Consider the following 24,644-nt stretch of genomic DNA (forward strand, 5'->3'; position numbering starts at 1 on the left):
TGTTTTTTTTTTCTTTTTATATATATTTAATGATACATGAAATAGAAATCTTGACCTATATCTACGCAAAGTTTCTAAAATCTTTTAGTTTGTTCTCTTGTTTTGAATCGCTTCGGTGGATCCCAACATTTATTTAAATTGGATTTGTCATCTTTGTTACGTTGTCGTGCCGCACTGCTCAAGTGTATATAAAAGAATTAAAATAAATGGGGAGGGGGAGGGAAAGAAAAAGAGAGCAGGGGGCGAGGACCTGTTGGGCACAGAGCCTTCATCTCTGCTCCCCACGCGGTAAAATCCGCCGAGCAAATAAAGAGAACAAATAATTGTAAACTTCCACCAAGACCGTTTCGCACTGACCGTTATCTCGTGAACTATGTGGGGTTTTCAAAAGAAAGGTCTCACCGAGATTTGAACTCGGATCGCTGGATTCAGAGTCCAGAGTGCTAACCTTTACACCATGAGACCCAACCCTTCCGACGCCGGGAATCGAACCCGGGCCTCCTGGGTGAGAGCCAGGTATCCTAGCCACTAGACCACGCCGGAACGGAGACGTGAGGAAAAAAACTTGCTTTTCTCCTTGCGGTACTCCAGCTACGAGAGGATTTCGCACGACTATTACACTATGAGACCCATTAAAGCAGTTATATTGGTCACCTTAGGGATGGTAAGATTGATCGAAATTCATGTCTTGCTTACTTTTTAGTATATATATTTTTTTTCAGTTCTTCTGAGAAAATAAAATAGGCGGCACATATTCTGGTAATTTATTTGTATTGTATAAAAATCTTATAAAACCCCTTACGTTCTCGAGCCTGCAATGTTCGCGAATTTCGTGAATTCGAAAAAAACACGAACTATGAGGGAATGCGAATATTTATATTTTCTTGGGGCGCGAATACCAGCCTTTAATATTTGCGATAAACAGTGTTTAATTTTAATTTTAATATTTCTGTGTTATAAAAAAGGCAAGAGTTACACAATTGCCATCTTCATTATGCATCTATCAGACTTGGTGCACTTAAGATGAGAGAATTACCGACACAGTAACTTGGCTAATTATTCATAATTTTTTTAATTAACCATTAAATTATTGGTTTTATAGGTTATATTGCTATATCATTATTATCGCCAATTGCGATTGATATATTCGCTTGATATATACATAATACGATTGATATACAGGGTGTTTTCACTTATTCTTTCACATTTGTTTAAAAAAGAACCGTGAAAGCTCCACTTTTGCGGTTTGCGCAGGTGAGCTATACGGCCAAGAGCACATAGTATAGGAAGATAGTTGCAACTATTAGTCGTCTAATTAAGTAAATTTTGTTAATTAACTTTTTAATTAGTGCAAGTAGATGTATAGTTGCAACTAGAAACTTGCTGAGCATTATCGAAAGCCATTAAATCAACTATTTCTAGAAGGTCGGGGCACGTCGGGGCAGCATTTTATGGCGTTCTGTAAAAACGCTTCATTTCGACGGAACGCATCTTTGCGCCCGCGGACCTCCTCTCTGGTGGTCGCGGCACGAATCGACCGCCTCGCCTCCCTTGTAGAATGGAAGGAAGTAGGGCGGATTTGTGTTGCGCGTCGCAGCCACTAGGGAGCAGGACTGCCGCAGCGTAGACGCACTCCGATAAGAAACCGAAATCTAGAAACGCGTCCACATGGAGCGCTTTTACAGGACGCCGTAAAATACTGCCCCGGCATTATATCCTTCTAAAAAGTGTTGATTAAGTGGTTTTCGATGATGCCCATCAAGTTCCTAGTTGGAACTATATGTCTAATTGCTTTAATTAAAAAGTTAATTAACAAATTTTACTTAAATACCCAGCTAATAGTTACGACTATCTCCCTATGCTATGTCCTCTTGGCTGCATAACTCACCAACACAAACCAAATAAGTTTAGCTTTCACATCTTTTTTAAAACAAATCTGAAAGAATAAGTACAATCAATATATTAAAGCGCGGCTCTTAGGCACCCGTTTCCGGGTGCCTAATTTCCCGCTAAATTTAGCGGGAAGTTTAATCGGTGTTGAGGTCACATGACGTGAATTTTCTTGCTAAATTTAGCGGGGAAAATGACGTCACACGACTTCGTGTTACGTCACCCATTAACAAATTCAGTTTTTCCGCTAGATTCAGCGGGAAAACTGACGTCACATGACCTGAACAGCGATTCAGTATCTCGCTATATTTAGCGGGGAACCTGAATTTGTGTTGTAGTCACGTAACGTCAATTTTTCCGCTATATTTTGTGAGGAAAATGACGTCACATGAATTTGTGTCACGTCACCCCTGAACAAAATCAGCTAACCCGCCCTCCCCCTCCGCCCCCCCCCCCCCTCCGCGTTATTCCCTCATCTAATATAAGCCTGATAAATACACAGAAAATACGGACCCTGCGTAGCTCTCACCCATAAAAGTGATAAGTATTAAATAAAATCACAATATGTATTAAGGTCGCGAATGTAACTTCCCTGCATAACTCGCAAAAAAATAAAACTGGTACCGCGAAATTAAAGGGTTTACATCAATTTCCTAAAATAAGATATATTGTTTTCATTATTTTTTCAAAGACAAACAAAAATTGTTCAACGCTTACTTTCAAGAAAAGTGAGTTAAAAATTTCGTACAAATAAATTGTTTCCAACACGATTGTGCGGATGTAAAAGTGAAACTCAACTAGGTTAAAACAGCTGCGAGAGCCTGTTCATCTAAATATCGTCTAATTTCTCTTACTAGGGATGGTTGTAAACCTTTAAGCACATAATATACATCCAAAAGTCAAAAACATAAAATATATTGCCACGTTCGTCAGCGAGCGACCGCGCGCGTGGCCGAGTGGTTACCGTGCTTGACTGTCGTGCAGAAAGTCTGGGTTCGATTCCAGTCAGTGGAATGCTCTTTTATTTGTTCTTTCATTGCGTTCTCGTGAGTTCGAGAACATTCTCGTCAGATCGAGTTCTGAATGTTCCAGTCGCCGAACAATCTAGGCCGATTGTTCCAGAACCCAACCCGCGTACATAAGGGACTCCGCGTGCTGATCTGCAGTTAGTTTTTCGCCCAGCGTTCGACTCTGCTGCTACGCCGACTTCGACGCCCGCTACGCTCCGTTATTATCTTTTGTACCCTTTTATTTTTGGCACAAGTTCGCCACATTAAACGTTCATTTCTTTCTGTTTATTTGTTGTTTATTGGTCACCACCCGTGACAATATCACCTTATATCAGTCATTTTTAATTTCATATTCATAGTGCTGTAAACATTGAGTGCAGCTATTTATTAATACACACTGAAACTTAGGTGACGACATACACTCAGACGCCATATTTATTGACTTTTTAAAGCAATTCAAAAGGTATTTTATAGTACACTAAGGTATAAGCTAAATCAGTCTTGATTTCTATTGTTAACCTCCTGAATAGCGCAATATTTAATCAATCGTTCTAAGTGCACTGCCATTACCGATTGCTCACCATCAAATTGTCGTGTCTAATTCGGAGTTCCCCAAGACAATAAATGCTGTGCTTTATCAGCAGCTTCTTTGTAATATTCGTAAACGACTTCACGGATGACATGGCGTTTAGTATTCAAATTTTTGCTGATTACTGCGTGATTTACCTGGTTATATCTAACCGAAATGATCAGATGCCTCTACAAACTGATCTTAACTCCATAAACGTATGGTGCGTAAAGTTGCCATTGACAATGAACTCCTTTTAAACTCGACTGATTTCTCTCACATGCGTACATAGTCCTCTTTCTTTTACTCACCCCCTGTGCTACCAACCATGTGCTCGTTTTTCAAATATCTTGGCAATCTCTGATCGAACGACCTTTCACAAAACACCCGTTTAAAACATTGTGTCTAACTCTAATCACTCTCTGAGATATTTTTGACGCAATGGAAACTTGCGTCGTCATTACGTCGTGATTACACTTGTCAGACACTAACATTACCTTAAAAAATGCCATGCTAACTTTGATTTACTCTCACTCAGAAGGAAATTGTCACGACTATCTTTTTTTTACAAAGAAAAAAAATACTATCATAATGCGCATCCCGCCGTATGCGAAGGAGCATACGTCGCCGGAGAGGGGGCGTCATTAGCAGACGATCTTTTCGGCTCAAAAGCGGCGCGCGTTCAGCAAGCGGCGACAGTCACAGAAACAAAAAACAGGCGCGGTAACAACAGGGAACTGCAAAGCAGACGACTAAGTACACGAACAAAAAACTGTGAAAATAACCCGGCAAACCATTTTTTAAATCGATTATGTGTCCATTCAACGTGTTTTATTAGTAAGGATGATAAAAAAATGCATGGGCAACTGATATGAGAAACCTCGCGCCGCTTTCGAGTCGAAAAGATCGTCTGCTTAAGACGCCGGCTCTCGGCGCCGTATACTCGTTCGTTGGCGGCAGTTGGCGTCACGACCGCTTGCGCCATCTCTTGTCTTTCGTGCGAAACCGCACCGTATTGTTTGAAGACCGGTGGCTTCGCTGCGTTTCCATAGGAGCTAAGACTTTTTCTTTCTTTACTTTTTCCTCAGATAAGTTCATTCTATGCAAATTAAAAAAAGAAAAAGTGCGTTATCTGTTGGCAATGCTGCACAAAGTCGTAGCGCTATAGGTTAAGAAGCCGAATCTTGCGGTCGATTTAAAGAGCCTTGCCACTACTAGGGGACACCCGGTAGAAGTCAGACCATTTGAAATATTTAGCGTAAAGGCAGTGGTTTTTTTAGATATTAATCTATGAATTTTGGCGTCTCTTCGCCCGATATAAACATTTCGCTTAAAAAGAGCGCCTTATGCCAACACCACCTAGATGGAAAGCCGGAGCGCTTCCCTCTCTCCCTTCAAGGAGCGTCGGCATGAGTAGGCTGAACTGGTAGTGCGCTTCTCCGCAAGGCTCCCCTTGACAGTTGGCTTCTTTGCAATGCACGTTCTCTTTTACTTTTCCTTTCTCTCTACGCTTGACGCCACGGCGTCGCGTTTTTTTTTTTTTTTTTTCTCCTTTAACGGTTGTTTGTCGCGTTCCTTTCTTCGACGGCTTTTTTTACTTACTCCTGCGGGTTGGGTCACGTGACAGTAAGGCTGGAGGAATCAACTAGAACAACTCTGGAAGCGAGTAGGTTTTTGGACGCCGAGGGTCAGAGGTTCAACTCTCGAGTGAGATCGAGCACATTTTGGAATGTGCTCTCGCGGCCTCGTGTGTGGACGTGAAACTAGCTGCCTTTCGGTTGTCGGCGCCTGGTCGGTGCTGTCATTCGGTACAGATGTTGTTTATCCGCGCTTTGACGGAAAACTGGATGTGAAAGTGTCCATATTTGAGTTTCTGCAAGGATGACTACGAAAGCGTGGACTATACAGCGAATCGATGGGAAGATCTCGCTCCTTGACGGCATGGCAGGGTGAGAACTTTTTAATTTTTCTCATCGTGGTTTCGTTTTTTTGTTTTTACTTTTCGCTGAATGCATTCTTGGGAGTGATTTGGTTGTGGCCTGGAAGCAATATATTCAAATGCTGGCGCTACTTGCGGGTGCAGAATTAAATAAAAATGACTTGATTTATGAGTTCAGGTTGGAACGTTTTCGCAAGCTACGCAAGTGATAGGTTATCGCGGTTGCAACCAGCACATCAATTAAAAAACAACAACAACAACAACAGAAGTACATTGTGTCGTTTCTGCGTATCCTCATCGGAGCGCAGAAATGATCCGCTACAGCTAACAGCTAACTAGCGGGTCTCTGAGCTGTAGTTTGGAGTGCACGCAAGCCGGAATATGGTTCATTGATCAGTTTACTTATCCATACACCAGAGCCATACACTAACGATTTAGCTGGAGCCGCTTCAGGCTCCCCAAAGAATCCCACCACACACCAGGAAGCTCTATTAATTATTATTATTTTCTCTACCTGGTTCTATGTGCTCGTGCAATAAGCATTGTTATTATTATTATTACTATTATAGCGCATTCGGCACATCAAATTCAAGAATAATTTTGATGTTTGTGATCCAAAATACCAGATCGAAACACTGTCAGTGTTTTCTGTCAAATACGGAACCACTTCAGCTTAAAGAAGAGCATTCTTCTTGTTTTTTTTTTCTTTTTATAACCATTTTTGATTACATTACCTTTCTTTAGATTAATATGATTTCCTCCTTTTTCTTTCTATTTCCTGCAGAAGCGGTCACACATCCCGGATACTGCTTTGACGAACTCTGGCTACTGTACGGCCTCCATGGGACAAGCTGAAAACTGACTCCTTAGAAGAGTACTTCGGAATGTATAGGCAACTGGCTTGCTTCTAATATCACGTGTCTACAAGGCACATTTGCGAAGATGAAAACAGAATACTGCTATGGAGCACAATGTCAACAGTCACTACAGCTAGCAATGGAAACTAGAAAGTTTTTCCCAAGCGAGCGGATACTTGACGCCCTACCTGCAACGTGGTATACCTGCAATGTGGCCCTGGGCTGTAAAAAAAATAAAGCACAGCCTCCCGGCCTTGGGCTATGTGGCCAGTGCAGTCTACACCACCTTGAAAAACCTAAGGGGCGAAAAATGCAAGGCCGCATCGACAGCACGAAACAAGTTGGCTACAGTTTGCTTGCACAGGAAGACAGAGCTGGTGTAAATGCTGTAGCGAAATGAATGTTTGCATTAACGCCAAGAATGCCAAACAGAAGAAATGAAAAGCTGAAACTCGATCAAAGACACTCGCTGCCAACCGTCACGGATGTCAAGAAGCGAACTCGGACCAAGGAAGAGTATGTCTGACGCCTGTGATGATGAACCCATCGTGAGTTCGAGCTGAAGCATGTGTTGGACTGCAGTGAAAACTTTCAACTGAGAAACCTTTGTTGCAAGATACACTAAGAGGTCAAGGCTAAACAAATTAGTTCGTGTCCGGCCAGCAACATGCTTGCGCTTCATCCTCATGCAAAGGCAACTGCTTTCTGAAGTCGGTCGATCTGTGTGTGTGTGTGTTGCAGATAATCGGTGTCCTTGTAGCAGTCTGTTGGGTATCTTGTGGTGCTACAACGTAAATGCCAACATGCTGCACAGATATTGTGTGTCTCGGTGTCACATAATCTACAGCATCTAAGATGCATGTGTATAAATGTTTTTGAAGACGGATATTTTCAGAACTTATGGATACCAGGAGGCTCGTTTCGCAGTGTTCAAAGGTGACCAATTTCTTCTTTATGACTCTACTGCATTGTAAATGCAAGCAACTTTGAATATGAAGCTCCCATGCCCACTTCTGTTTGTGTACAAAACTTGTTTTTAGCTGCCCTAAATGTGTCGTTTCACAGACTCGGTACTGTCGAAGTACATCTGCATATGGGGCAACGCTCGGGTATTGCGGCACTTTTTTTTTTGCAAATATAAAGTTTTCACGTTGTGACATTGCCAAGAAATAGGTCACAGGTGTTTTTTGATGTAGTAACCAGATAGGTTGCTTGCTGCAAAACAAGTACTATATTTGAACAGGCAGAGTGCTTTGAATTGCTGAACCTATGCAGGTTGATCACAGGTCTAAGAAAAGTTTGCCAAAATATGTGGAATACATTTTTCAAAATATGTGCAATACATTTTTCAAACCAGCATGTCACAATTTTAGAATGTTCTTACTTTTATACTTGTCTGGCAATTTGGGTCCCGTTGCTGTTGCCTCAGATGTCCCTAAGGGTAGTGTACTCGGGCCTCTATGGTTTCTAATATATATCAATGACCTATCATTATCAATTAAATTGACAATTAGACTGTTTGCTAATGCATGAGTTATTTACCGGAAAATTAATACACCTATATTAATCACAAGACGATTTAGATACAATATCATCATGGTGTTCCCTATGGCAGATGAACATTAACACATATAAATGCAAAGAATTGTCCATAATTAAGTCCTCCACTAAAATACTAACCCAGTACTCGTTACTTTCCAAACCACTAGAAGACTCGCTGTCGTACAAGTATTTGGGCGCGTATTTCAGACTCATTATCATGGATTGAGCAAATAACAAATAGCGCACTAAAAACACTTAATTTGTGAGAAAGCCATTTGTACGAGAAAATTCTTGTGTTCAATAAACGCATGAATCATGCAAGGTATATGATAACCATATAAGAACTATATAAGATATATAAGAAACTTCTTACAAATTTCTTATATTATTCTAATCTACTTCTTATAGGGCTCTTATATGTTCTTATATATCTTGTATGATTCATACGTGTTTATTGGACACAGAAGTTTCTCATAAATATAAGATTTTTAGTAGGGATCTTGCTCTTATTAAAGCAAAACTACTCGCATACAAAACATTTATCCTCCCACCATTAGAATATGCGAGCATAATTTGGAATCTACACCTAAGTTACCTATAATCTAGAGGCTCGAATCTTCAGAACAAAGCAGACAGATTTATATGTAGTGATTATTCATTCGAAACTAGTGTCTCCGCTTTAAAAGCTAGCATAAATCTTCCTAATCTAGAAAGAAGACGAAAAATAGTCTGATTGTGTGTTTCTTTTCTTTTTCCAAGATGTATATTACGCAGATTCCAATTTTCAATCTACTTAGTGCTGGGCTGCCAATTTCATATCATCCATATTAGATAATTCCTGCAAGATTGAACCATTTCAGTGCCATAATTACACTTTCCTTTTTTCTTCCTTAGTACTTTGCAACACTGACTAGAACTAACTACCTGACCATATTGTAACTGAGAGATATCCCATTTCATTGAAAAAGTGCATCAATTTGTGTAACTGAACTTTGATTTGTAAAACTGCATCATAACAATAACATGCTAATAAGCGGTTTTGTGTGTGTGTGACATTTTCTTTTTGTTGGTGTCTCTTTTATGTTCAATTACTATTTTGTCTTTTATTTTTTTTTAATTCCCCCTGATGTAATGCGTCTTTGGATGCCTTTGAGGTGAATGAAATTAAATGAAATGAATGCCTCTGCATCATTTATCCAATTGTTACTTCAGTTCGTTTTATCTGGTCCTACAACTTCGATTATTGTCATTTCATAGGGATTCTTTTTTATTACACAAGTCCCATGTCGTTCAGAGATAATTACACCACCCAGTCTCGATTAAAAAATAACACATCTGTCTCAAGATATCACTTTCTTGTATTTCACTACAATAATTGTAGGTTATAAGAATTTTCCTGCGTTCTAAAATTGGTTTTTTATATCACTCGGCGTTCACAGTTCTCACGTTAGCTCATAAAAAATAAATAGAGCGAAAACCCGCGTTTCTACGACGTTGAAGCTACGCGCGAAGCCTTCAGCTCAGCTCTATAGCGCGGCGCTCGTCAGCCTGCTGCCTTGACGTCACCGGAGGCGTGTGCTGGCCTTCTCCTCTAGGTGGTGTTGCTTATGCCCGCCGCCCGCAATGACACTCGGAAGACTGACGTAGTCTTAGGCAGTGTTCCATAATGTACTCAATCTTACTCCAGGTAAGAGTTTTGTACCTTGGCGTTCCAAAACCTACCTGCGTCCAGCGCTTTTATCTGTGTTGTCACGTGACACAACCCGCCGGAGTAACTCGGGTTCATTTGGGTAATATTTGGAACACAGCCTTATTCATGTCGACACTATCTCGGCAGTGTACAGTATTGACGGCGTCCTTGATGGGTCCGCCGACGGCACAAGTGACAATGTGCTGTGTTCAGACAAGGACGGTCATAGTGGTTTCACGCCTATCTCTTTGTTTTCAGTTAATCTTTTTTTTGTCACGAAGAGAAATCTTTGCACAACGGTTTACACTTTTTTGATTGAGGTACAATTAATTCCTTTTCTACTTTTTCAATTTTTGGAAAATTTTGGGAGCGATGAAAAATATAGTAAAAGTAGTAGAACGCTATATAGTTTTTAGAAATGTACTAGAAACGGTATACTCAAGGCAAAAAGAAAATTCAGGTTGAAGGATTAATTTTACAATGTACTAAAAATTCGCCGTAAAATACTTATTGCAAAAGAGTTTCTCAAAAAGCCAAGTTTGATATTTGATTTTTTTTAAAGTATATGATCAGATAAAATAACTTTGTTTAATTCTAGTAGTAAAGTTTGTATGCGTTCGGCATAAAAAAATCAATGACGTAGACAATTGTATTCTCTATTCTAGGGCCTTCAATTTTGCGGCAACGCGCAATTGGGAAAGTCGTGTTTTTAACCTTACCTTAGGTTTTTGGGCGCGATGAAAAATAAAGTAAAAGTGGTAGAATGCTATATATATATATCTTTCTAAAATGTACTAAAAACGGTATACTCGGGGCAAAAAGTTTCAGGTTGAAGGTTTGACTTTAAAATGGTGCTAAAATTCTCCATAAAATACTTATTGCGAAGGAGTTTCTCAAAAAGCCAAGTTATATTTTTTATTTCCGTTTAAGTATAGGATCAGATAAAATAAATTTCATTAATTCTAGTTGTAAAGTTGGTGTGCATTCGGCGTAAAAAAAATTAATAACGTAGACAATTGCATCCTTTATTCTAGGTGCCCTCAATTTTCCGGCAACGCGCAATTAAGAAAGTTGTGTTTGTAACCCTACCTTAGGTGCGATTTTTTTCTCACGAATACAGAAAGAAGTTTCTTGCAAATATGAGGTTTTTACCGTTGAGTGAACACATTGCTCTCCCTCATAAAAAGATCAATTGAAAATAAAAGAAAGGCGTGACACTACTATGACCGTCCTTATCTGAACATGCAGTACAGCACTCTTCTAACCGTCATTTTGGACAGGGCTTGCGGAGCTCTTTTTGCGCGCCATTTTTATATAAGGCAAAAAAAGAAACAATAAAAAAAACCAAGATTCTCTCATTGATTGATTAATATCTTAACAACCATTACAGTTGTGAGTGGCGCTCGTGTTTGTATTTTTCTTGTGTTCGTTATATTAGAGCTTTTAACCATGGTTAAAAACCGCGCCTGCTTGCACATTTTTTAAAATTAGTCTGGCCTCCAATAGTAATTTTTGTGAATTACTTTTAGAGGCCCGTGCAAGTACGTCTTGACCACTAAAACAAATAATTAAAGTGTTAATGTACTAACTTTAGTTAATCAGTCAAATATACCCTGACGATTATTCCCTGATTTAATGTCCGCCGGACCTGATAAATACACCGTGAGGACGGCGCTCGCCTAATCTTATCCCCTTGTAAAAAAAGAATATATGTATACATATATATATATATATATATATATATATATATATATATATATATATATATATATATATAAATTAATGGATATAGAAATAAGCGCCCTGTTTATATAAAAATAATGTTTGATGGTATAACAAACCTGCTTGTTTTATTCCATATATAAAAATACAGTCAAACGAGAGGGGCACTTGTGGTCGATTCTTTTCACCGCGCATAATGCTTCTTTTTCGTTTTTTTTTAAATCCCAAAGAGTATTCGACTAATTTCCTGTGTAAAAAGTTTGCACATTTTTCCGGGTTTCAAGTGATGCCGTGCGATTCAGCGGTATGGATTTTGGACAAAACATTAATGAACACATAGCTTTATCAGACGAGCTTTATTAGATTTTTTTCTTATTCTACGGTGGCAAGTTGAAAATTTAAGAACTATATGAACGGTAAGAATATCGGCTGCGTACTTGAAATCTGAGTTTATACGGTTTAGTTTTGTCAGAATTTCTGAAACTTGGTGCAACGGCCCAGAGATGGCGCTAGGCTACCAGGAATTTGGTGAGATTAAAATATTTCGCGCGAACATCACATTTTCGATCGAGGAAACGAACATACGTCATTCTGATGCCTGCAAAAATATAAATTCTTTTTACGAACGGCCGATTGATTTTATTGGAATAACACCGTCTGTCTTCGTTGCATTCCAAGTATCATAGACGAGTACGGGTGCATATGATGCAAGCAATTTGAATAAATTGAGAACACCTAAAGCGGATATCACCTTAACGAAGCAATGAACATAAAGTAAAGTTGAACATTAGAACTAAAAATAAAAGAAAAATATACGAGAACTATGACGACTAGTTTATTGACTGGATTAGGAAATGTTAATATTAGGAAACAGTTCAACTAAACACAACACACATTGTTCTTAATTAAAAATTTATCTTTTGTAATCACAGTCGGTTTCCCTTTTTCTTCTTTTCTAATCAAGTAAAATTAACCAAAAACATTTTTACGAAATATGCAATATAAATTACTTCCTGAAAGATGATGCAGGCTAGGATATATTAGAGTTTCACAATAATAATAAAATCTAGCGACATTCAGGTACTGTGTTCCCATGAAATCTGTAGATTTATCCTCCGATAAGTTGCGTAAAGGGTGAAAAGATTTATTAAAAGCACCATTTGAACCAATTCAAGATATCATACAAAAACGTAAATGTTCGAAAGCCACGATCAACACACACAAAAAATATTATCAAGTCCTTTCGACGCTTCAAAAGGGAGCTGGAAATTGTCATGCAGAATATAGTTGGTTTACACATTTATACACCCGGATTGCGAGAATTACTTTAAGCAGCAAAACTATATATCTCTTGCAAAGTCACACATTTGTTGCGCATTTTTTTTACATTTATAGGGCTCACATAGTGTGAAATCCAGCATTAATGTTAGACTTACAAGTTACTTTAGGATACTCCGATCTTTTTCACAATTTCACCTTCATCTCTGTGCGAACGGTACTAGCTTGCCTTTATAACAGCCTTGAGCGGATAACACTTTCATCATCCGTGTCCGATCCGCATCTGCAGATTTTCTATACGCATCTGAGGCGCATCGGCAATGTTCTTAAATAATTGTATCCGGATCCGATCCGAATCCATAGACTAAGTTTCCGCATCCAAACGGCATCCGCGAAATTCGGAACCCGTCCGGAACCTTTCATCCACAAACTCATTTTACATCATGAAGTCAAGGATGATTATTTATTTTATTTAGAGGATACTACAAGCCATCGAAGGCCCAAGTAGGTGTGGGAAACAACATATACATTCACACATAAAACGAAAGCAAATAACACGACATTAAAAGGTTTACAACTAACTAGCAAATATACAGGATATATTATTTAAAAAAAAAAAAAAGGGGGAGGGGGAAAAGCAAGCATCAAGCAGTATGTAATTCCATCATGCACTAATACAAAATGACCTATCCAGATGTAGTATGAGGGTTTATACAATCCTAATGTCCATGCGAAGAAGATGAAGGTGCAGCAATGTACAAAGCAAAACATGTTAGTTATCAAGACGCTCGAGACCTTCTACAAAGTTGGTGTCGATAAATAGTTTGAGAGGTAAACCGTTCCAGTCGCTAATAGTGCGAGGGAAAAAGCTAAACTTAAACATATTAGTACGCGCAAAAATGGGTGTTAGTGAAAACTGATGTCTGTGCCGCGTAGCTCTTGACGCTAAAGGGGAAATATATTGCAATGGGTCTATGCGAGTCTGTCCTTGCTGAAGATGAAACAAGAATTTCAACCGCGCTAGTTTCCTTCTGGCCTGAAGAGTCTGTATTCCGTTAGCCTGCATAAGTTGAGATGGTGAATCCAGCCTTCTATACTTTCCGTAAATAAACCGAACCGCTCGACGTTGCACCATCTCCAACTTCTGGATATCTTTCTGAGTGAATGGATCCCAAACGATATTTGCATACTCCAACTTGGATCTGACTAATGAATAATACGCATGTAGCTTAACCTGAATCGGAGCGTCGTTCAACTTTCTTTTAATGAAACCAAACTTCCTGGATGCCGAAGTACAGATATGTTTTATATGAGGAGACCAAGAAAGTGTGTCCGATATAATTAAACCAAGATATTTACATTCTCGCTCCACAGTAACCGGGGTGTCCGCGATATTATAAATGTATTCAAAGGGTTGCTTCTTTTTTGTAATACGTAAAAGTGTTGATTTAGCAGAGTTAAGCTTCATTTTCCACGTATCGCACCATGATACAACGGAATGCAAACTATGATCTAGCAATAACTGATCCGAGCTCGAAGTTATTTCTTTAAAAATAATGCAATCGTCGGCAAAAAGACGTATATGGACACCTGCGTCAATGATTGAAACAATATCATTTATGTACACCAAGAACAAAAGAGGACCTAAAACGCTCCCTTGGGGGACCCCTGACGTTACAGGCAGAACTGGAGAGATGCAACCTCCGACGGAAACAGACTGTGTGCGATGTGACAAGTATGCAGCAATCCAGTTAACAAAACCATGTGGAAGACCAAGCTGTTCAAGTTTAAAAAGCAGTTGTTCATGAGGCACCTTATCGAAAGCTTTGCTGAAGTCCAGGAAAAGCACATCGGCTTGACCTCCCCTATCGAGGATTTGCGCAAACTCATGGATGGTAGTGACGAGTTGGGTCGTAGTTGACAAGCCTTTGCGAAAGCCATGTTGAAATTCTGTTAGAAAATTACGACTGTCCAGCAGTTCATTGATTTGGCTGCAGATGATATGCTCTATTAATTTACACGAAGAAGAAGTCAAGGAAATTGGACGGTAGTTCTCAACTGCCAGGCGATCCCCTTTTTTGTGCACAGGTACCACTATGGCAGTTCGCCAATCATCTGGCAGCGAGCTGTTTGAGTATGATGCACGAAAAATAATGAGAAGATAATGGGCTAGGGACTCAGCGTACCGTCGTAAAAACGTGTTTGGAATCTTATCGGGACCAGCACTTGTTTTCGTTTTCAGTGACAACAGCGAAGAAACTATGCCGTAATAAGTTATAAACTCAGAGTGATAGTTTGATGTGGTGGAAATCACATAATCATGGTTACGGATATCGGAAAAAACCGACTGAAAATACTCATTGAAATGGCACGCTATAACACCAGGATCAGTTGAGACAGTGTCATTCACCACGATTTGCTCAACAGGCTTATTTGTTTCAGTCAAGTAGCGCCAAAACTTTTGGGGGTCATGTTTAAGATAGTTTAGAAGCGTACCGGAGAAGTAGTTGTTTCTAGCCACTGCAATTAGGCTACGAAGATCGCTCTGCTGATTGGTGACATCACAGTTAACTGGCCTTGATTTCTTCGCTCGTTTTATCCTGCGTTTGAGTTGTATGATTTTTCTGGTAATCCACGGATTATTACAATTAATACGCTTGTATTTTGTAGGTACAAATTTGTCAAGGCAGTATTCACATAAGTTCTTAAATTTTAGCCAAAGGGTATCAACATTTGTATCAGTGAAATTATCAAGATTTATGTCAAGATAATCGAGTATGCTAGTATCGTCAGCTCGCGAGTAGTCTTTGAAAGGCGAATATATAACTCTTTTTGTAGGTGAAAAGCGCTCAAGTAAACAAGTCAAGAGGACCAAATAGTGATCAGATATACCCTGTTCAACAGATATGGTGCAATCACTAAGCGAATTGTTTACGAAAACAAGATCAAGAATTGAGTGACTTGTACCATGTACTCTGGTTGGAACCTGAACTAACTGCGTCAGATCAAAGGCGAACATCATATCAAAAATAATTTCAGTCGCAGAAGAAGAACCACACATATTCGGCCAGTCAACGGACGGGGTATTAAAGTCACCAGCCAGGATTATTTTATGGCTGCTAAATTTAAACAAGTGGTCAAATAACCTGCACAAGTAGTCAGGAGTAGCAGAGGGGGGTCGATAAACAGTTCCAAGGATAACAGTGTTGCCCCAACAGTTAAGGCGTAGAAACAAGCTTTCATGATTTTCTATTTGGGTTTCCAGGACCGCTTCAATGCCTGGTTTAAGTAAAACAGCCAGTCCGCCACCCCTTCCATCACGATCCCTGCGAAATACATTGTACTGATCCGGAAATACCTCTCCGTCACTAATGTAATCAGTAAGCCAGGTTTCGGTTATAACACAAACATGCGGGTCATGCGTAAGAAGGATAGATTCAAGTGCGTGTGATTTGTTGCCGACACTTTGTGCATTTAAGTTCAAAAGTCGAAACTGTTTACGATTAGGTACAAGTCAGTCAGAACGGGTGGTTTTCATCTGGGTTGAAATACTTGCGCGTGTATTTTTGTTTTCGTCCCATACAAATACATCGTCATTCACGTGAAGCTTATCATTAAATAGATAAACACGGGCGCCTTTATCTTTATCGTTTCTGGCACTCTCCCACAGCATTTTTCTTTTCATGAGTGTAGCCTGCGAGTAATCATTGTTTATAAACACTTTCGAGCCTTTAAGTTTTTTAGCATTACGAAGGATTTCCGTTTTTTCATTGTAATCCTGAAAGTATAAAATAATCGGTCTTTTGGAGCCATGTTTACCAAGCCTGTGAGCACGCGCCACGGACGAACACGCAACGCCCAGTTTATCTTGAAAAAGTTCAACGAGTACTGTTCTTTTTAATTGGTCGTCGGTTTCATTGGGAGTTTCGGGGATGCCATGGATTACAAGGTTTGAACGGCGACTTCTGTCTTCCAGATCAGTAATTTTTGCATTTTGTTTCAATATAATTTGCTCAAGAGTAGTTACAGTTTGCTTTAGGGAATCAATCTGCATAGTCTTTATTTGTAGATCGCTCAGAGTTCTCTCGATTCCCGTGCATTTAGACGTTAGGTCTTCAATTTTTTTGTCATTACGATCGTGTCGAGCCCTGAGCTCAGATATTTCACTTTTAATCGCGATTTGGCCATCAATGATTGTCTGAAACATTTCTTCAGTTGTAGGCCCCGGGTTTGACTCCACATCCCCACACAAAAGAAGCGTACATACTAACAAACAGTCATGCGCAATGTGACACAAAGTCCGTGGGCACGGCACAACTACAATCGTAATATCATCACTTCTAAACGATCTGAATGAATAACCAACCTGTAGGAAGAGCCAGCAGAAGTTAGGCGACATGCTTGCTCGACAATCGCCGTGCCCACTGAAGATGAAATGTTGTGGCAGCTCCCTTTGAAGGTGTCTCACAGGTGACGTAACCGCGGAAGCGGAAATCGATCCAACCGCTGCGATGACCGTGGTGGGCTTCAGCGCGTGAAGATGACTGGCGTCCGGCACGGGTTTACTGAGCGTCATCGTGGGCGTGGGGGCCAGGTGGCTAGTGATGTTGCATTCCCCGTTGGAGCATCCGTAGAAGCATGACAGCGCCTGTAGGAAGAGCCAGCAGAAGTTAGGCGACATGCTTGCTCGACAATCGCCGTGCCCACTGAAGATGAAATGTTGTGGCAGCTCCCTTTGAAGGTGTCTCAAAGGTGACGTAACCGCGGAAGCGGAAATCGATCCAACCGCTGCGATGACCGTGGTGGGCTTCAGCGCGTGAAGATGACTGGCGTCCGGCACGGGTTTACTGAGCGTCATCGTGGGCGTGGGGGCCAGGTGGCTAGTGATGTTGCATTCCCCGTTGGAGCATCCGTAGAAGCATGACAGCGCCTGTAGGAAGAGCCAGCAGAAGTTAGGCGACATGCTTGCTCGACAATCGCCGTGCCCACTCAAATTACAAATTAAAAAAAAAAAAACATCCCAGGAAGAGACATCAGTTAAAAGTTATAGGCCCATTTCAGTCTTCCCGGTGCTCTCAAAGATTTTCGAGTGTGTAATCAACGACAGGCTTAATAACCTTTTAAAAGCATCATAAAATAACTCTGGCTCAATATCATTTCCAGAAGGAAAATTCTGCAGATACAGCACTCGTCGACAAAAAAGATAAAATTGCGGAAACTACTGACATGTTGCAAAAATATTCCAAAAGCCGGGAATCATAATGATCAAAAAAACTGCTCCGACTTTACTCAACAAGATTAACAATTTAATCAAACGTTTCGTCTCCCATGCAGGAAACATCGTCAGTGAAACCTACAAGCAGGAATGAGAGAAAAAACTTCCACAGTCCTATTTAAGCAAGTCCGCGTACACATCGGGGAGGGGGCCGCGGTTCGAGTTGCAAGCTGATGAGTCACTTCGGATGAACCATGATTCCACGAACCTGCGTGGACCCCACCTTTGTTCGCGCGCCAGAGTGGACGCATTCTCAAAGTCGAAACAGTGACCCGTATTCCAACAATGGTCTACGAGTTCCGTCTTCGCTCTTGTCGCATGCGTGCTGACATGTTGACATGACATGCTGACATGCTGACATGTTCCCACTTTGTTGATTTCTGCATTAAAAAAACATTTAACACTGTAAAACAAGATAATTTACTTAAAAAAAACTTTAGTATCTACAGTGGACGATGAATAGGGATAACGTTAATTAAAAGCTATCTCACCAAACGCTACTAAGTAGTATGCTTAAATAATAAGGCATCTAGCAAAATGAAAATAAAACACGGCGTTCACCAAGGCTCTATTTTATGGCCTCTGCTATTCCTTGCGTATATAAACGATATAACGGAAATACCAGGTATAGACTCATATAATGATGTAGGCAGACGACACTAATGTTTTCAGCTGGTGGTACAAAACTGTTCGTAGCGAAATTTGCCAATAATTATTTTTTTAAACTCTAAGGATGGTTAGAAACCAATCGTTTAAGTCTAGGTACGAGTAAAACTGAGTATGTAATTTTAGGCCGATGAATAATCGCGTTGAGACCACTATCAACATAACATTTGAAGAAACGTTGCTGGATCAAGTTAAAAAGCAAATCTTTTAGATGTGTGGTTTACTGAGGACCTTTCATATTCCACTCATGTTATTTCGCTCAAAGTTGATCTATCCCGAATTACTTGAAGCATCTATAGAATACAAAATTTACTACCTACATTCTTTAAACAAGTATTATATTTCTCCCTATTTCTCTCCAAAATGAGCTATGGCATCTTGGTTTGGGGAAGAACGACAGCAACTTACAGTAAACTAATCATCTTGCAGAAGAAAATCTTTCCTATGTATAATAGTTATAGAGACAAAATAAATTTAAGCGCGCAGCCACCTTTTAATACATATATCCGCTCAAGGCAGACAAAGTATTTTATTTCAAACACTTACAATTGATACACAAAAACAAACCCCACACTACACAAACAGATAATCTAAGTACGTTCAATATTCAAAATCCAATGCGAAAGATGCCGGCCCAGGGTTCTCCCCAGGAATTTCTGAGTGGTGGACATGAACAAGGGGGGAAGGGGGAGGCGATCGTTTGTTTTTTTTTGTTAAGTTTTTTGGATCGTCGCGTCTGTATATGCCCCCCCTCCCCCCACCCACCCTGGACACTGCCGGCGGAGCGCCGCTGAGATAGAGAAAGAAAAAAAGAAAGAAAAAGAAACACGCCGAGCGCCCGCGCTCTTTGTTTGAAGCAATGTGGCAGTGGCGGTAGTCAGGGATGCGATAGCGAACGATAACGTGGCGGTGCGCGGACCTGCGGAGTACGACGGCGACTGTCTGCAGGCGTGGGTGCAGGCAAAATCGCATCGTCATCCCGCGACATAAAAAAATATCGAGGGGTGGGCAGTCAGTTGGAGCGGAGGGCAACCAGTCGGAGGGGTGGGCGGCGAAGCCGCTGCCGCCCACCGTGGGGGGAGCCCTGTGCCGGCCATAAGAACTAACTCTGGCCAGAAGGGGCTAAATTTCCAGAAAAGTCAAACTTTAAGCTGAAAAAAGATGTCCGTGGAAACTTTTTTTTTTTTATAGTTTAAAAGCGATTGCAAGAGGAGGCTCGTGGCTAGTGGGATTGCTTTTTTATCTGTGTAATGTTGCGAAAACTCTATGATTGTTTATTTCTTTATATATAGGTGCTTTGATTTTTCTTGTGTATATTTTCATTCCTTGTTTCTTGATGTTGAAGTGTGAGAGATTATCTTATTTTGTTTTCTTTTCAAAAGGACACTCTTTTGTGGCTGATTTTAATGTTGTTGCTTGCTCGTATTTATTATATTGCTCAACGGAGGCATGTTTTTGGGTTTTCGGTTTTCATTGTATTTTTTCTTCTTTTTTATATATATTTAATGATACGTGAACTCGTGATCTTGCCCTATATTTATTCAAAGTTGCTAAAATATTTTGTTTTGTTCTCGTGTTCTGAATTGCTTTGGTTGAGGGTGACACCTATTTCTATTTTATTTGGGTAATTTCTCTCAACTCAGGCACAAATTGCGGGTCAAAATTTTAAGTTTTGTCAAAAACACATGTTCTCGGGCAATTCCTATAATAAAAGAAGACGCAAACGGCGAGTTCGTCGGACTTTTTGTTCTCAAGGTATGGACCGTTGAAGCGGCCAAGGTCGAACCTGACGTTTTTCCAGCTTATCAAGGGTGCCAGATTTCAGTCCATCTCTTTTGTTTACTTTTTACGCTATATCAATATAACTTTTTGGGAACACTTTTGAGATATGTTTATTTGTGCTAATTAAGCGTCTACGTCGTAAGAACTTTAACGTTTTTTTTTTGTTACCTACTCAACATATTTTTATTATCTTTCCATCACCGTAAAGCTCCAGTTAAGTTCTTTCTTTTGAATATAATTTAAATATTTTGTGCCGAATATAGAATGCGCAACATGAGCCTGAAAAACGAATATTTTAAAAAACTAGCAAGTTTAAAGTCGATTTTCTAAAAAAATCTCACCTTTTATTTTTTTTTATTTGTTATTCACAGTAAGGCTATATAGTAGTCTATCAGGAACTACAAAACAATTGTAATATATTGTTTCTATGGCCGCTATTAAGACTCGAATCTCGTGCTATGAGTGTTTTGAACGGGACTTCACACAGGCGCTCTGCTAAGCATAATTTTGGCCTATGTAAGGTTTTCTATTTATCGTTAGCAGTCACCTCAATATCCAAACATAAACATTAAAGGAATTTATAGCAATGCACTTAAAAAGTTCCTTAGAAGTCCGTACCCACGAGTGCGGGCACAGCGCTTACTTCCTCCCAAATAGGAGGAATGCAGGTCGTTAGAGAATTCTTCTTGGGCCTTTTGCTTTCTGCTTTGAGTCTGATATACCGAACTTGAAAGGCAATTGTCATATGTTCGTTTGCCAAACAGATATGCAGGGCATATACTTATGTACGATTTAGTATCTGACGCTTAGGAACTACGGTTCATTTTGTGCACATACGGACTCTTTCGTAAAATAACGAACATTTCGTAGACTGTAAGGTTTCAAATGTGTTAGTCATGTGTTTAGGTTTTATTTCTATTTTCAGTGATTCATGCCGGGCTACTTAAAAGTTTCCCTCTTGACTTAAGTTTGTCCGGGAGTCTAGATGTTACGTATCTTCCCCGTCAATACGTAGGGCGAAGCTCACACGTCTGGCAAATCACCCCAGTGTCAAGTAAATAAACATTATTAGGATAAATATTGTTGCGTCACTGGCTTTTACGCTTAGATATTGAGGTAAGTACTAACATTAAATAGAAAACCTTACATAGGTCACAATTCTGCTCAGCTGAGCGTCTATGCGAAGTCCCGTTCAAAACTCTCATCGCACGAGACTCGAGTCTTAACAGCGGCCATACAAACAATATATTACAATTAATGTTGGTAGTTCCTGACAGACTGCTATATTACCGACCTGTAAATAAAAAATAAAAAAAGCTTTTTTTTAAAATCGACTTGAAATTTACAAGTTTTTCTAAATATTCGTTTTTCAGGCGAATGTTCAGCGTTATATGTTTAGCGCAAAATATCTAAATTATACTCAGAAGAAAGAGCTTAATTGGAGCTTTACGGTGATCCAAAGCTCGTAAAAATATAATGTTCAGGTCACGCAGCACAGATTGCTGAACTTCGTTAAATATAGCTGCACAAAGGCGATTTGCCAATCAAAAAACCAATAAAAACATTAAAGATATGACCTAGACGCTTTATTCGCTTAACTCGCCGTTTGCATCTTTCCTTATTAAAGGAATTTACAGGTATCTACTAAAAAATTTCAAAGAAATTAATTATGAGTTAGTGTATTTTTGTGAGTCAGTTGTATTACTGGTGACAAGTTAACAAAAACAAAATGTAAGCTTTTATAGCCGCCATACCAATAAAATATGGCATTTTATGTTCCTTTTACTTTATGAAGTACTGCCATAGGTAGCTAGAGGAAACAATTAGCCAAATAAAAGGTAGGCTTTTTAGGAAATCGACCTCCAATTCGCAAAATTTTTGAGATAATCCTTGGTTTACGGGGAAATACTGCCCTTTCTTTTTTACACACAACATCAGATTTATTATCATTAGAAGGAGTGTACTCTAAGCTTTCTGTCAATAATAAATATGTAAAGAGACCTCATGTAGGTCACTCGGAAGAGCTGATAGACTGACAAATATCATCTAAAAACGTCATATTGGCCAATTTTTTAAAATATATTTTATATAGATAGTAGTGATAATAATATTTATCAGAGAATCAATATGTGCACAGGTATCTATTAAAAAAAAAGAGGCGCCAATTTTTAATTAGTGTACTTTTGCGAGTAAGTTGACTTAGTGACAAAACAGTCAAACAAAATCAGACTTCAAGCTTTTATAGCTGCCAGACAAACAATACATTACATTTTCTATTTATATTAGCTTATAAAGCACTGCAATAGCTAGCTAAAGAAAAAAAAGTCAGCCAAATAAAAGGTGGTTTGTTTTATAAAAAATCAACCTCCAACTTGCAAACAATTTTAAATAGTCCTTGCCTTACGATAATACACTACCCTTTCTCTTTTACACACATAATTGCATTTTTTATCAATAAAAAGAGCATACTCTCAGCTTTCTGAAAGTACTAAATATGTTACGATATCCTAAATGGGTTACACGGAAGAGCTAATCAAACTTTGACAATATTTAAAATAGAGGTGCAGATAAATAATCACAATAAAATATTTACGATACTTAATCCCTACTCTGAGAGTGGCCGAAAAAAGTTATATTCCACTGCCAAAAAACGGCAAAAAGTTGAAAAGAGTGAAACATCACACCTTGGACAGGTGAGAGAAAGGTCAGTTTGCGCTTCGGCTGCTTAAAATGTCCATAACTCGAGAACAAAAAATCGCCCGAACTTGCGGTTTGCACCACCTGTTACGGAAGGGTTTTCCCCAAAATATATCTACTTTTTCGTCAAGATTAAAAATTCGACCCAATATTTCTGCCTTAGTTGAGATGAAACAACCCATTTGCCATCTTTGTTCTATAAATGTGCTGCACTGCTGCACTTTAAAAAAAAAAAGGGGGGGGGGGGGGGAGGGGAGGGGCGAGGACCTGCCAGGCACCGAGCCAATACCTCTGCTTTCCACGCGGTAAAATCCGCGAAGCAAACAAGGAAAAAAAAATAATCGTAAACTCTCACCAGGTCGCCTACGCACTGACTGTTATTTTGTGAACTATGTGGGGTTTTCAAAAGAAAGGTCTCACCGAGATTTGAACTCGGATCGCTGGATTCAGAGTCCAGAGTGCTAACCATTACACCATGAGACCCAATCCTTCCGACGCCGGGAATCGAACCCGGGCCTCCTGGGTGAGAGCCAGGTATCCTAGCCACTAGACCACGCCGGAACGGAGACGTCGGGGAAAAAACTTGCTTTTCGTCTGGCGGTACTCCAGATACGAGAGTGTTTCGAAAGACCATTATACGATGAGACCCATTAAGGGGTCGCCTTAGGGATGGTAAGATTTATCGAAATTCACGTCTTGCTTACTTTTTGCTGTATATATATTTTTTTTTCAGTTGTTCGGAGGAAATAAAATAGTCGCCACATCTGGTAATTTATTTGTATTGTATAAACAATTCTGTAAAACCCTTAACGTTCTCGAGCCTTCAATGTTCGCGAATTTCGTGAATTGGAAAAAGCACAAACTATGAGGGCACGCGAATATTTATATTTTCTTGGGACGCGAACACAGATTTAAAATTTGCGATAAACAGTGTGCTTAATTTTAATTTGAATATTTTTGTGTTTAAATAAGGGCGAGAGTCACACGCGTGCCATCTTCATTATGCATCTATCAGACTTGGCGCTCACAAGATGAGAGAATTACCGACGCAGTAACTTGGCTAGTTATTCATTTTTTTTTAAATTAACTATAAAATTATTGGCTTAATGGGTTATGTTACATTGTCATTATTATGGGAAATTACGCTTGATATATCCGATTGATATACATACAAACATGATTTATATATGCACAATCGATATATTCGAGCGCAGCTCTTAGGTGCCCGTTTCCGGGTTTCGCGGCGTCGGCGTCGCCGTCGGTGTCGGCGTAACCGCCCCGCTAAATTTAGCGGAAAATTTAATTTGTGTTGAGGTCACGTGACATCAAGTTTCCCACTAAGTTTTGCGGGGAAAATGACGTCACACAACTATGTCACGTCACACATGAACAAATTCAGTTTTTCCGCTAGATTTAGCGGGAAAATGGACATCACATGACCTCAATACCAATCCAGTTTTCCCGCCATATCTAGCGGGGAGCCTGAATTTGTGTTGAGGTTACGTGACGTCAAATTTTCCGCTAAATTTAGCGGGGAAAATAACGTCAAATGTATTTGTGTCACCTCACCCATGAACAAAATCAGATTCTCAGCTAGATTTTGCGGGAGAATTGACGTTTCGTGACCTCAACATCACTTCAGGTTCCCCGCTAAATTTAGCGAGGAAAACGACGTCACATGACTGCGTGTCACGTGATCCATGAACAAATTCAATTTCTCTGCAAAAT

At 39.7% G+C, this 24,644-nt stretch overlaps 4 non-coding genes across 4 annotated transcripts; all 4 read right to left on the bottom strand.

Annotated features, from left to right (window-relative positions):
- Positions 1-393: 393 nt before the first annotated feature.
- On the bottom strand, positions 394-465 carry Trnaq-cug. Its single transcript has one exon. It is a non-coding gene; the product is annotated as a tRNA-Gln (tRNA).
- Positions 466-471: 6 nt separating this feature from the next.
- On the bottom strand, positions 472-543 carry Trnae-cuc. Its single transcript has one exon. It is a non-coding gene; the product is annotated as a tRNA-Glu (tRNA).
- Positions 544-23,327: 22,784 nt separating this feature from the next.
- Trnaq-cug lies at positions 23,328-23,399 on the bottom strand. The gene has a single exon. It is a non-coding gene; the product is annotated as a tRNA-Gln (tRNA).
- A 6-nt stretch (positions 23,400-23,405) lies between these two features.
- Positions 23,406-23,477, bottom strand: Trnae-cuc. The gene has a single exon. It is a non-coding gene; the product is annotated as a tRNA-Glu (tRNA).
- Between the last annotated feature and the right edge of the window lie 1,167 nt (positions 23,478-24,644).

This window comes from Ixodes scapularis, unplaced genomic scaffold (genome assembly GCF_016920785.2).
Source record: "Ixodes scapularis isolate PalLabHiFi unplaced genomic scaffold, ASM1692078v2 PGA_scaffold3__209_contigs__length_174095766, whole genome shotgun sequence".
Taxonomy (NCBI): Eukaryota; Metazoa; Arthropoda; class Arachnida; order Ixodida; family Ixodidae; genus Ixodes; species Ixodes scapularis.